Raw genomic sequence first — 11471 nt, 5'->3', positions numbered from 1 at the left:
CTGCGACATCTTCGCAAGATAAACCTTTATCTCCAACTCGCGAAAATGTTGCCTCTGATTTCATTTCTCCAGTTGATCTTTCTATGATTGAAATTCCCCTTGTGGATCCTTCTGCGAGTGAAACCTCTTCTCTTCCCATTGAGAATGTTTCTCAACCTTCTATCTCTACTAGTTCTCTACCCAAGTCTCTTCCTCTGTCGAAAGAAACCGTGGAAGGGATAGATATTGCTTTCAAGGTTTTATCTGAGATTCTGGATGATGGCAAGAAGTCTTCTACTGATCCCATCAAGTCTAATGTTTGCGAAATTCTGAGCAAGCATTTGGGTTCTGACAAAGCTGCTTCGCAGACAGCTTTAGAAAAAGAATGTAATGCTCTTCGTCTTGAAAATCAGAAACTTCAGAATGTTTTGCTGGATCGTGACAATCTTCGCAAGAAGAATGATGAATTAAGAGGTATGATTTCCTTCTATGTCTTTAATTTTCCTTTTCGATGGTTTTATCCTTCCCATGTTTAATTATCCTTTAAATCCCTCTTTCGCATGTTAAGCATTAAATCAGAAACGAATAATGGAGAGATATCAATTTGAATCTGCTGTTGAAGAAGCCCGTGTTGATAAAGAATCTTATGGATCAATATAACCAATTAGATAACTCTATTCATATTCTCTTGATCAAATAAATAATCTTACCAATGAAAATACCCAATTAGTTCAAAGACAAGATCTATTAAGTAATGAAGTATCTCGTCTTTCTTATTCTTTAACCAAAGCTAATTTAGGGATGGAAACTTTATCAGATGAGAATAAAACCTTATCTCAAGAGAAGCGAACTTATTTAAACAAGATGGCGATATCTTCGCAACAACTTATTCTCCAAAAAGTATGTGCTGACCAAGAGAAATCTCTTCGCTCTTTAGAAATGAACTTAAAGAAGTAACAGAATCATCTATCGCTGAAAGAGATACACTCATTCAAGGTAGAATAGCTTTAAGTGTGAAGGCAAATCAGCTTAAAGAAAAATATTCCAAATTAGAAGAATCTTATTCTTCTCTTGCGAAGAAAAATGCCTTCCTTGTTTCTAAAGAGAAAAATCTTCAGTCTCGACTTAAAGGTTTAGTTGGAGATAAATTTGATGACGCAATGGACCATTGGGAGAATAGTTGTCTATCCTTGATTCAACACCTTATTTCACAAAAGGAAGGTAGTCATAATAGTTTGACTGCCTTAATTATCTTTTCTTTGTCATATCTCTCTGAATTCCTTATCTTAACAAAATTTTGTATTCTATTTTTCGCAGAGTCTGAGAAGAATCTTCATTCTTCTATTTCTTATTTGGAGGCTAAATATGCTAAAATTCGCAAAGAGAATGCCTTGCTCGTATATACCCTTACTGGTTCTCGCGACCGAGCATAAAGAAGACTTGATTATCTTGCTTATTTTAAAGATATTCAAGATAGGAATCATCAAAGAGCACTTCTTTGCCAAGTTCATCTCCGGGCTGAAGTCCTTGTAAATGACTTTACGGTCCAACTCTCTTCCTCCTACATCAATTGATCCTCTATAAGTAGATGATGATAAAGTTCCTCGTCCTGCTGATAGTGATTATGATTACGAAAGCGGTGCGGAGGATAATTTCCTGGAAGATGAAGAAGAGGTTCCTTCTAAAGAAGTATCTGCTGGTGTTAATAGAGAAAGAAATTTCTCCTGAAGAAATAATTGCTGGCGATAATCAAAATGCTAGTCATGGCGAAGATCAAAACCTAAATGAAGGAGAAGCTTGCGAGAATGTTGGCGAAGAATTCTGTCATCTCCTGCTACTGATATTAATATTGAAGCTTGAGCTTCTTATCTAGCTTTGTTTTCTTGAACTGTCTTATTTTTATCACTTTTGAGAGTTACATTTTTCAATAACTTTGAAGTCAACTTTTCCTTTTAATATTTTGTTGATAAGAAAGATAATGCTTCTTGTGTATCGATTCCCATGCTTGCCTCTCATTATCTTTCTTGCAAAAAATAATCTGTTATGAATGCTTATCATTAATTTGTTTTATCATATGGTCTTATTTTGCCTTCCTAACTAAAGGTCTTATTATGCCATCTCTTGTCATTGCGACAAAATCGCAGGACGTCCTTGCACTTTCATACAAAAACCCATTGATCTTGTCTTAACCTTTTCTTTTGTATTATGGCCTCTTCAGGAATGTTGCGGTAATATAACAGGCCTAAATATTCTTGCGAAAATAAAGCCCCATGACATTTCCGTCGTGCGACGAAATCGCAGGACGTCTTCGCACTTTCATGCGAAAAGCCATTGATCTCGTCTTATCTTTTTCTTTTGTATTATTGCCTCTTCAGGATTGTTGCACAAATATGACAAGCCTTAATATCCTTGCGAATAAAAAGCCTCATGACATTTGCGTCTTAAGACACTTATCAGCTCCCTAATGGAGGGTGCCGGCCTTATCTCCCCCCTGGTTTCCCCTTCAAGGAGAAAGGTTAGATCCTCCCATTCATTCTTAACAACAACCAGTTGTTTTCGCAGCCTTTTATCTCTTTTTCCTATAGGGCTTATGGTTACGAGACTGCACCCTAAGTGAGGTTTTCTTCAGGCCGAGTGCAGTATAAGCCAAGACTTGTCAAGAATGGCAAGGACGCTTCAAACGCCTCGGCACCCTTGACTCAACCGTGTACCTCGGCGCCTTGATCATATTCTGCACTCATTGGGAGAGTCCTTATTACCTTAGTCGCCCAACCTAAGTCATATGCTTAAATTGAGAATCCAAGGTGCCTCTCCCGGATGGGCTTTATTGACCCCATATCTCCATGACTCAGGTTCCGGTGGCGGTGTAGCCTTTCACTAAGCCATGTAACAGGTACCCCCTAATATGACGTACTTTAGGTCTTACATTTGCCTCTTGCGAAATTTTATTCGCGAAATAGGGTGTACGCCATAAAGGTTCGCCCCTTTCTTTTATGTCATTTTTCTGTGGTTATCTCTGCGACAATTTCGCACATCATGATCTTCTTTTGATATGAGTAATTCTGCAATTTTTTTTCAGAATTCATAACTTCTCAAAGCTTCTTACTGATAATATCTTTTCAAATACAACTTGTTCCATGGTCTGTCTAATCTATGACCAACATCTCTCCCTTCTGGATCCATTAATCTATAAGCTCCTGTTCCAACTATCTCCTTAATGATGTAAGGTCCATCCCATTTTTTCGCTAATTTTCCACCATTTTCTCGCTGATATATTGGTGTTTCTCGCAGAACTAAATCTCCTGGTTGAAATTCACGTATTTTGACACGTTTATTATATTCTCGAGCTAATCTTCGCTGATAATTCTCCATATGTTGTAAAGCTTTTTCTCTTCTTTCTTCTAATTCATCAAGTTTGTTTAAAATTAAACCCGCACTAAGATTTTTCTCCCAAGCTTCTCTTTTTGTTGTCGGAATAACAACTTCTGTTGGTAACACCGCTTCAACTCCGTATGTTAAACAAAAAGGTGACATTCCAGTAGCTTCTCTTCTAGTTGTATTATAAGCCCATACTGCATTATGTACTTGTTCGCACCATGATCTGTGATGTCCTTCCAATTTCTTCTTTAATATATCTGCAATTGTTTTATTTGTTGCTTCTACTTGCCCATTAGCTTGTGGATATAAAGGAGTGGACTTTCCACATTTTATCTTGAATGCATTAAGTAACATTTCTATATTCTGCCCCTCAAACTGTTTCCCATTATCAGATACCAACTGTGCAGGAATTCCAAATCTGCAAATGATATTTTCGAATATGAATGTAAAGATATCTTTGTCGCGAATATGTTGTACTGCCTTCACTTCTGTCCATTTTGTGAAATAATCTGTTGCGACTATTAAGTATCTTCTTTGTCCAGTTCCTGGTAAAAATGGCCCCACAATGTCTAAGCCCCATTTTCCAAAGGGCCATACACTGGTTGAAGATGACAATGGTGCTCCTGGTGCATGTATTTTCTTTCCATGTCGCTGACAATCTTCGCACGTCTTGATATTTGTTTTGCATCTTCATGCATGTATGGCCAATAATAACCTTGCATTTTTGCTCTATGTGCCAAAGATCTTCCTATGATTGCCAGCATCTCCACTATGTAACATTTTCAGCACCTTTTCTCCTTCCTCTCGTGTCAAACATCTGAGTGATGGTCCACTAAAGGATTTTCGGTATAGCAACCCATCTCTTAATTCATAATTCGTTGCTCGGCTTTTTAACTTGTGTGTTTCCAATCTATTTCTTGGTGTTTCTCCTTTCGCCAAATATGCGTGAAGTTCCATTCTCCAGTCTGCGACATTGTTCATTTGTTCTTCTTTTTCATTATCTATCATCATCACATCCACATCTTCCTTTCTTTATTTATTGATGGTGACAGAAGTGTTTGTATTTTTATGCATCTCGCAGTTGGATCTGTCATCATGCTTGAGATGAAAGCAAAAGCGTCTGCGAGTCTATTATCCTTTCTTGAAATGTGCCTCCATTTTATCTTTGGGATTTTCGCTGATAATTCTTCAACCAGCTTCTTGTATTTCTTCAAGGATGGTTCATTTGTAGTATACTCTCCTTTTATTTGGCGAATAACTAGCTGCGAATCACTAGTGATCCTGGCATTTTCTAGTTTCATTTCTATTGCGAATTTTAAAGCATGTATCACAGCTTCATATTCTGTTTCATTATTAGTGGATGCAAATTCCAATCTGAAAAAAAGCCATCTTTATTCCTTCTGGCGAAATTAAAACAATTCCAACTCCATTTCCTTCTCCATTTGATGATCCATCTACCAATATTTCCCATCTATTTGGTTCTGTTAATAAATCTTTTGGATCTCCATGTTCTTCTTCTACATCCATCATTTCTTCTACTGCTTCATTCTTCTAAAGGAAATTCTGCCAAGAAATCCGCAACAACTTGTGATTTTGGTGAAGACAAAATTTCATATTTAATATCAAAGTGGCCTACTTGTGCATTCCATCTCTCTACCCTTCCTGATCTTTTAGAATTCTTCATCACTGATTCAATTGGTACTTTTGTTAATACCTTTATCTTGTGTGCTTGAAAGTATATGCGGAGCTTAAATGATGCATAACCAATGCTAAGATTAACTTTTCAATCTTTGAGTAATTCTTCTCAGCAGTATTAAAAGTTTTGCTAATGTAATAAATGGGTTTCTCCACTCCTGCGTCTACTCGCAATAACACAACACTTAATGCATGCGACGTTGTCGCAAGGTAAATCAATAATTCTTCTCCTGGTTCTGCCTTTTGTAAAATAGTTGTATTCATAAGATGTTCTTTGATTCCTTGAAAAGCCTTTTCACATTCATCACTCCATTTAAATTTTGCACCCTTCTTGAGTATATCGAAAAAATATTTGCATTTGTCTGATGATCGCGAAATGAATCTCCCCAGCGAAGCTAGAAGCCCATTCAACTTCTGTACATCTTTTATTGTTGCTGGTGTTGGCATGTCACGAACTGCTTGCACTTTTTCTGGATCAACCTGTATTCCTTCCTTTGATACAATGTAGCCTAAAATTTTCCCGATGCAACTCCAATAGTACACTTCTCAGGATTCAATTTAATGTTATACTGCCGCATTTGTTCAAAAATCTCCCTCAAGTCTTGTACATGGTCTTTAGCTTCTTTACTCTTTACTAACATGTCGTCCACGTATACTTCTAATGTTTTATGTATCCATTTTGCGAACACCTTCTCTACCATTCTTTGATATGTCGCTCCCGCATTTCGCAAACCAAATGGCATTTTCGTGTAACAATATAAACCTCTAGGGGCAAAGAAAGCAGTATGTTCTTGATCTTCTTCAGCGAGAGGAATTTGGTTATACCCTTTGTACCCATCTAAAGATGATACCCTATCATTTCCTGCTGCAGATTCCACCATTTGAGGAATATCGGGTAACGGAAAACTATCTTTGGGGCAAGCTTTGTTCAAATCAGTGAAATCTATGCAAATCCTGATTCCTTTGTTTTTCTTTGGGACAATGACCATATTTGCTATCCATTCTGGGTATTTAGCTTCTCTTATAATTCCTGCCTCAAGCATTTTCTGTAATTATTCTTCTATTTGAGAATGGTAAGTTGTTGCAATTTTTATTATTCTCTGTTTAAATGGTCTCACATTTTTGTTAATCTCCAATTTGTGGCAAGCAATAGATGGATCTATTCCTGGTATCTCATCCATGTTTCCTGCGAAAATATCTTTATATTCTCGCAACAAGTTGACAGTTCTTTCCTCTTCTTCTATATCCATTTTGGTTCCAATTCGCAACATTAGAGGCTCCTCTACAGTCCCAACATTTATTTCTTTTGTCGGTTCTGCGGCAGTGTAACTGGGTTTAGGTTCTCCCATTGGTGTTGGTTCTTTTATTGCTTTTATGGGTCCTTCCCCTTCTTCCGAAATTTCGCTGGGTATTTCTTTTCCTTCTTTTGCCCTTATCATATATACTCTAAATTCTTCTTCCTTCTTTGCTTCCTTTACCAATTTTCTGTGAAATTGTTTCTTTTTTGCTTGTTCTTCATAATGTTTTACTTCAATTTAATGACATAATTTCGCATTGTCAACATCTCCTCTAATTTCACCTATTCCATTTGGAGTGGGGAATTTAATACATTGATGCAACGTTGATACCACAACTTTTATCGCATGTATCCATGATCTTCCTAATAACATATTATATGGCGATTCCATATCCACCACGCACAATGTTACATATGTTTCGATTTCTCCAAGTGGAATTCGTACCACTATTTCTCCTTTAGGTTTTGTTGTGGATTTTCCAAAGTCGTGAACAAAATATGCTGAAGTGGACATTTCTTCATCTTTAAATCCCATTCCCCGGAATGCATGATAAAATATTATATCAACTGAACTTCCTGTATCGAATAAAGTTCTGTTCAACATCCATTCTCCTGTGGATTTTATTGGTGTATCCTTCTCTTTTCGTGTAATAGGCACTGTGATGACCAACGGAGATGTATGGTTCAAATTTTCTTTTGGTATTTCTTCCGCCATGAATGCAATTTTTTGCTTTTCCCAATCTTTCAAGGGTGATATTTTTTCTATCGCTATAACTTTCTTTCCTTCAAAATTTCGTTTATGTATTCTTCCTTTGACGTTTTCATGAAATTCATTGATCAAGCTTTTTGTTATCATATTACACTCCAATCTTTTGCCATTTTCATTAATTCTACTCATTTTTCTTCTAACTGATTCACTGATTTATTTAATCACTTTCTTGATTTGAATATTCTCAATCAACAATCTTCAACTTTCGATCTTCAATTCCCTGTTTCTAGCGCCATTATGTAGTTGCGGGAAATCCTACACTACACCCCTCATATGATTTCATTATTGATTAGCTCATTTTCAGGTTTACACTCTTAAATTTATTGATTAATTTTTGAATGTTCTTACGAGAAAGATAAAGAAGTCAAGAATGATCTCTGCTCTGAACTTTCTCCCTCCTATTTACTTGTTTCTTACTCAAAAAGATCTCTCCTTCTTTACAACTCGAATAACTATTTATAAGGAAATACATAGTGGATGACAGCTAATCTGTCCTTTATTCTCGGATATGGTTTGCGACATTCTCGCAATCTTATAAATGTTAACTTCGCAAGCTCTATAATTTTCGCAAGACTATCACATCTTTCTCATGTTCCTTGCTGACGTCGTTTCTGAAATTATTCTGCGACGCTATTGTGTTGTACCATTGATAATTTCGCTGAGACATAATTGTTGCGAGATTCTGATCCTACAGCTAACCCTGCTCAGAAATATATATACAAGATATTCTCCCAAATGATACATATACCATAGTCATTTGGTTTGCAAATAGAATATACAACATAATAAACATATCAGATTATAACCAACTAAGAAGTCAACTTCTCGGAGCTTTCGCTGCCCAATTCTGGTCTGTCTCTGAAACTGAAAGTGGGAATAATTAACATTTAACTTCTAAGTAATCATAAGCAAGATTTGGAAAACAATACTATTTTTCCCAAGCATTAGAAAGTGATCCAGTCACTCAAATAACAAACATGTATATGGACAAACTCCTTCTTCAAACAATGTACTAATATGGTTGTGCAACCCCGAACTCGCTGATCCACACCTAATCGTAAATATGGATGTCGACAATTCCGAACTCGCAAACTGCCGATCGATATATCATAAAATTTGTAGGTATAAATGTGAAGGAGAGTATCCTATATACCACATCTGGAAATTCTTATTTCCCATAATAATTCATGACGACAACAAAACATTACAATTCCTTTCCAAACCATGGAAAGATTAACAGAACTAACAGAATAATCATAATGCAATTTAAATAAAGCATGGAGTGCACAACTAGACAATGCATGATTTTATTAAACAAAGACTTTCGTAAATGAAACAACAATAGTTACAAAAGAGTCAAATGTATTCCCACCTCTTTTGACGACAAGCCACGCCTACCTCGAGATCCACGATCCACTGGTTCCTCCTTTGAATCGATCGTTGTTAATATAGACTAACTGTTAATCACACAAAAACTCTAAGAATCTAGCCAAAAGGCTCACACAAGGCTCATAATATAATTCATACAAGTTCGATTTATAAGCTAAGTGAACTATCTAATGGTTCTAAGCCCATTACGGTATCTCATTATCTACCTTTAACATAACTAAGAGTTTACTAATCCAATTAGGTTGGTTTTATAATTCATTAGTTAAGTCTCATGAGTATTTACAACTTTGTAGAAGGGATCGAAAGCTAATTTGGACCATAAGTGGTCCAATCATCAAATTAGGATAACTAGCCCTAAGCCCATGTCCACTAAACAAGCCCATTACACAAGGCCGGGTCCACTAGGGTCAAGTAACGGTCTTTAGTAGTCAAACTAACAGTCACAGGTCAACTAACAGTCCACGTCAGTCAAAGGTCAGCGTCCAGGGTTATTGGTCAAAGAAATTAACTCAGTCAAGGTTCACTAAGTCAAGTCTGGTCAGGTCTAGTCACTGAGTTAATTCAGTCAGTAACACTAAGTCATCTAAACAAATTGAGTTAGACCTATTGATTAAACAATGGACTCCCATTCTACCAGGTTTGGTGTAACACTTTCATTGTAGAAAACAACATCAAATCATTTATCTTAAATAAACTTCATAACTTAATTACAATACTAAATTAAGCTTACCTGCAACATCAGATGCACGCCTTCACTGAAGCTGCCATCTACAACCATGCAGTTATCACTATCTACATCTTTACTATCTCATTCTTCTTACACAAGATCACTCACTACCCATCTCATCTCAAGTATAACTCCAACATCCATGCTCTGCACTTGCATCTCCCCTGCAACATCAAGATTCAACTAAAACTACTACTAACTACAAGCATAGCATCAACACTCTATTCTACATAACTTCAGTACTCAAGAATTCCACCCTTTCATCCATACACACCCCACATACAAAACCACCACTAATATCTGCAACAATTCATTTATATAAACTTACTCCATACACAACTTTCTTACAAAGAAGTTCACCAGCACAATCATACTTCGACAACTGCAACCCAGAATGCAGTACATAATAATATGTAACTCAATTTCACTGCATCACTAAATCCTCATTGACCACAAAACCAATTCTATAACAGCTCATTAATTTCCAAATCTTGTATCTTACACAACCACTACCAACAAATTATGTTTCACACATATATCCCCTTTCATCTAACTCAATTGTGAGTCCATTAATAATCACACATAATCAAACAATGAAACTGAATAACTGAGTTAGATTCTTAGAAAGCAATTACCTCAAACGGTTCCATTTAAGCAATTGACTCTGCTTCCTTCTTTATCTTAATTCAACACTCACTTCACACATCAAAAATACACCAGTTCAGTTCATTCAATCTCAACACCACCAATATAATATTCCACCAACACCCTTCCTGCAACAACAATCTCACATATTTCTAAAAGCAGCACCACCTGCACTACCAACAACATCATTCTCTGGAACAACTAGAGTAAGCACAAACCCAATCCTTCTCTGTACACACCAATATCACCTCTACTTCAAACTCAACAATCGCTTTACTAAAACATCACTTCTAAATACAATCATTGTTTCGTTACTTAATCATCCCAAACTCAGATTCAATCACAAGCATAAAACTTCAATGAATCTTAGCAATTCAACTCAAAAGTACCAAAATTAAACAATTAAGAGCTTACCCAAACAGTGACATCTTCTCAATTGCTGGCTCACCAAAGCAATTCTACTGTAACCCTAATTGATCAATCACCCTCTTCAATTTCATCCTCCGGGACATAACTGCATCTGTAACTCCTCTTCAATCCCTCCAATCACTCGTAATGCATCTCAATTCGACATCTTAGAACATCAATTTCATCCTCTCAATCTCATGCAAGCCTAAAATCGAACTCAAAACCCTATTTCCTCTCATCTCCTTCTTCACAGAACCCTAACTCTATAATTCTTCAACAACTCAACTTCAAAACTTCAATTAAACACCAACCCTCTCATTCTTCATCCATCTTCTACTCAAAACACGGATCAATTCAATAAAATCTCAAACAACTCTGGAACCTTAAATCGATTCTCTCTGCATCACCTCAAACAGAAACCCATAACTCTCCTCCTTCTTAATTAACCAGAACACCTTCACCTTTAAGGACTGAACAATCTTCATAAATTCATTCTCTCAAATTAATTCTCGGAATCGCCAGAGGCGAGAAGCAGAATAAGAAAAAGAAGAAGATGAAGAACATGGGAAGAAAGAAGAGACGAGAAGAAGAAGAAAGAGAATGTGTCTCTCCTCGACACGTCTTGGTGATAAGGCCACCTGCCCATCATAAAGGCACCCAACCAAAAGATAAGGGCAGACCTTCGGTGCTTATAGAAGATAACTCGGCTGCCTTGATAAGTCTGAGTGTGAAATGACCATTTTACCGTCCACATAACTCAGATGATTTCTTCTTCGTCTAGTGTCCGAATGAAATGCTCAAGTAGTCCATTCCGCGTAACTTTTCTACATCTATATAATGATACTAGGTTCGTGTCGTTGTTAGATTAGTTCCAATTAATTAGTGTTCGTGTTGAACTAATCGAGTTATTATCTGCTAAGACGTCCCTTGATCATCGCTAGACCAGTCAAATAACGTTGACGAGCTTGAGGGTATTTACATTCTCCCCACCTTATAGATTTTCGTCCTCGAAAATAAAATCATCCTTCTAGTCTTCAAAACTCCCTACCTTATAGAATAATTCCATCTCTTGTTTAAACGCAAACAATAAAAAAACAAAGCACAAACCTGAATGGCTTTCTACAACTAAAATTTGTGGCTCTAGGTTCAATTATACTAATTTCCATTTCAATAAGTCACTGGTT

General features: G+C 36.5%; 1 long non-coding RNA gene across 1 annotated transcript; it reads right to left on the bottom strand.

Moving 5' to 3' along the window:
* Positions 1-8277: 8277 nt before the first annotated feature.
* LOC113290080 lies at positions 8278-10868 on the bottom strand. Its single transcript, XR_003331383.1, has 2 exons — positions 9238-10868; positions 8278-8575 (listed from the first exon to the last, which is right to left on the bottom strand). It is a non-coding gene; the product is annotated as an uncharacterized LOC113290080 (long non-coding RNA).
* Between the last annotated feature and the right edge of the window lie 603 nt (positions 10869-11471).

Source organism: Papaver somniferum, chromosome 6, assembly GCF_003573695.1.
Source record: "Papaver somniferum cultivar HN1 chromosome 6, ASM357369v1, whole genome shotgun sequence".
Taxonomy (NCBI): Eukaryota; Viridiplantae; Streptophyta; class Magnoliopsida; order Ranunculales; family Papaveraceae; genus Papaver; species Papaver somniferum.
The sequence above is the reverse complement of the archived record's forward strand: the minus strand, read 5'-3'. Positions and strand labels throughout refer to the sequence as shown.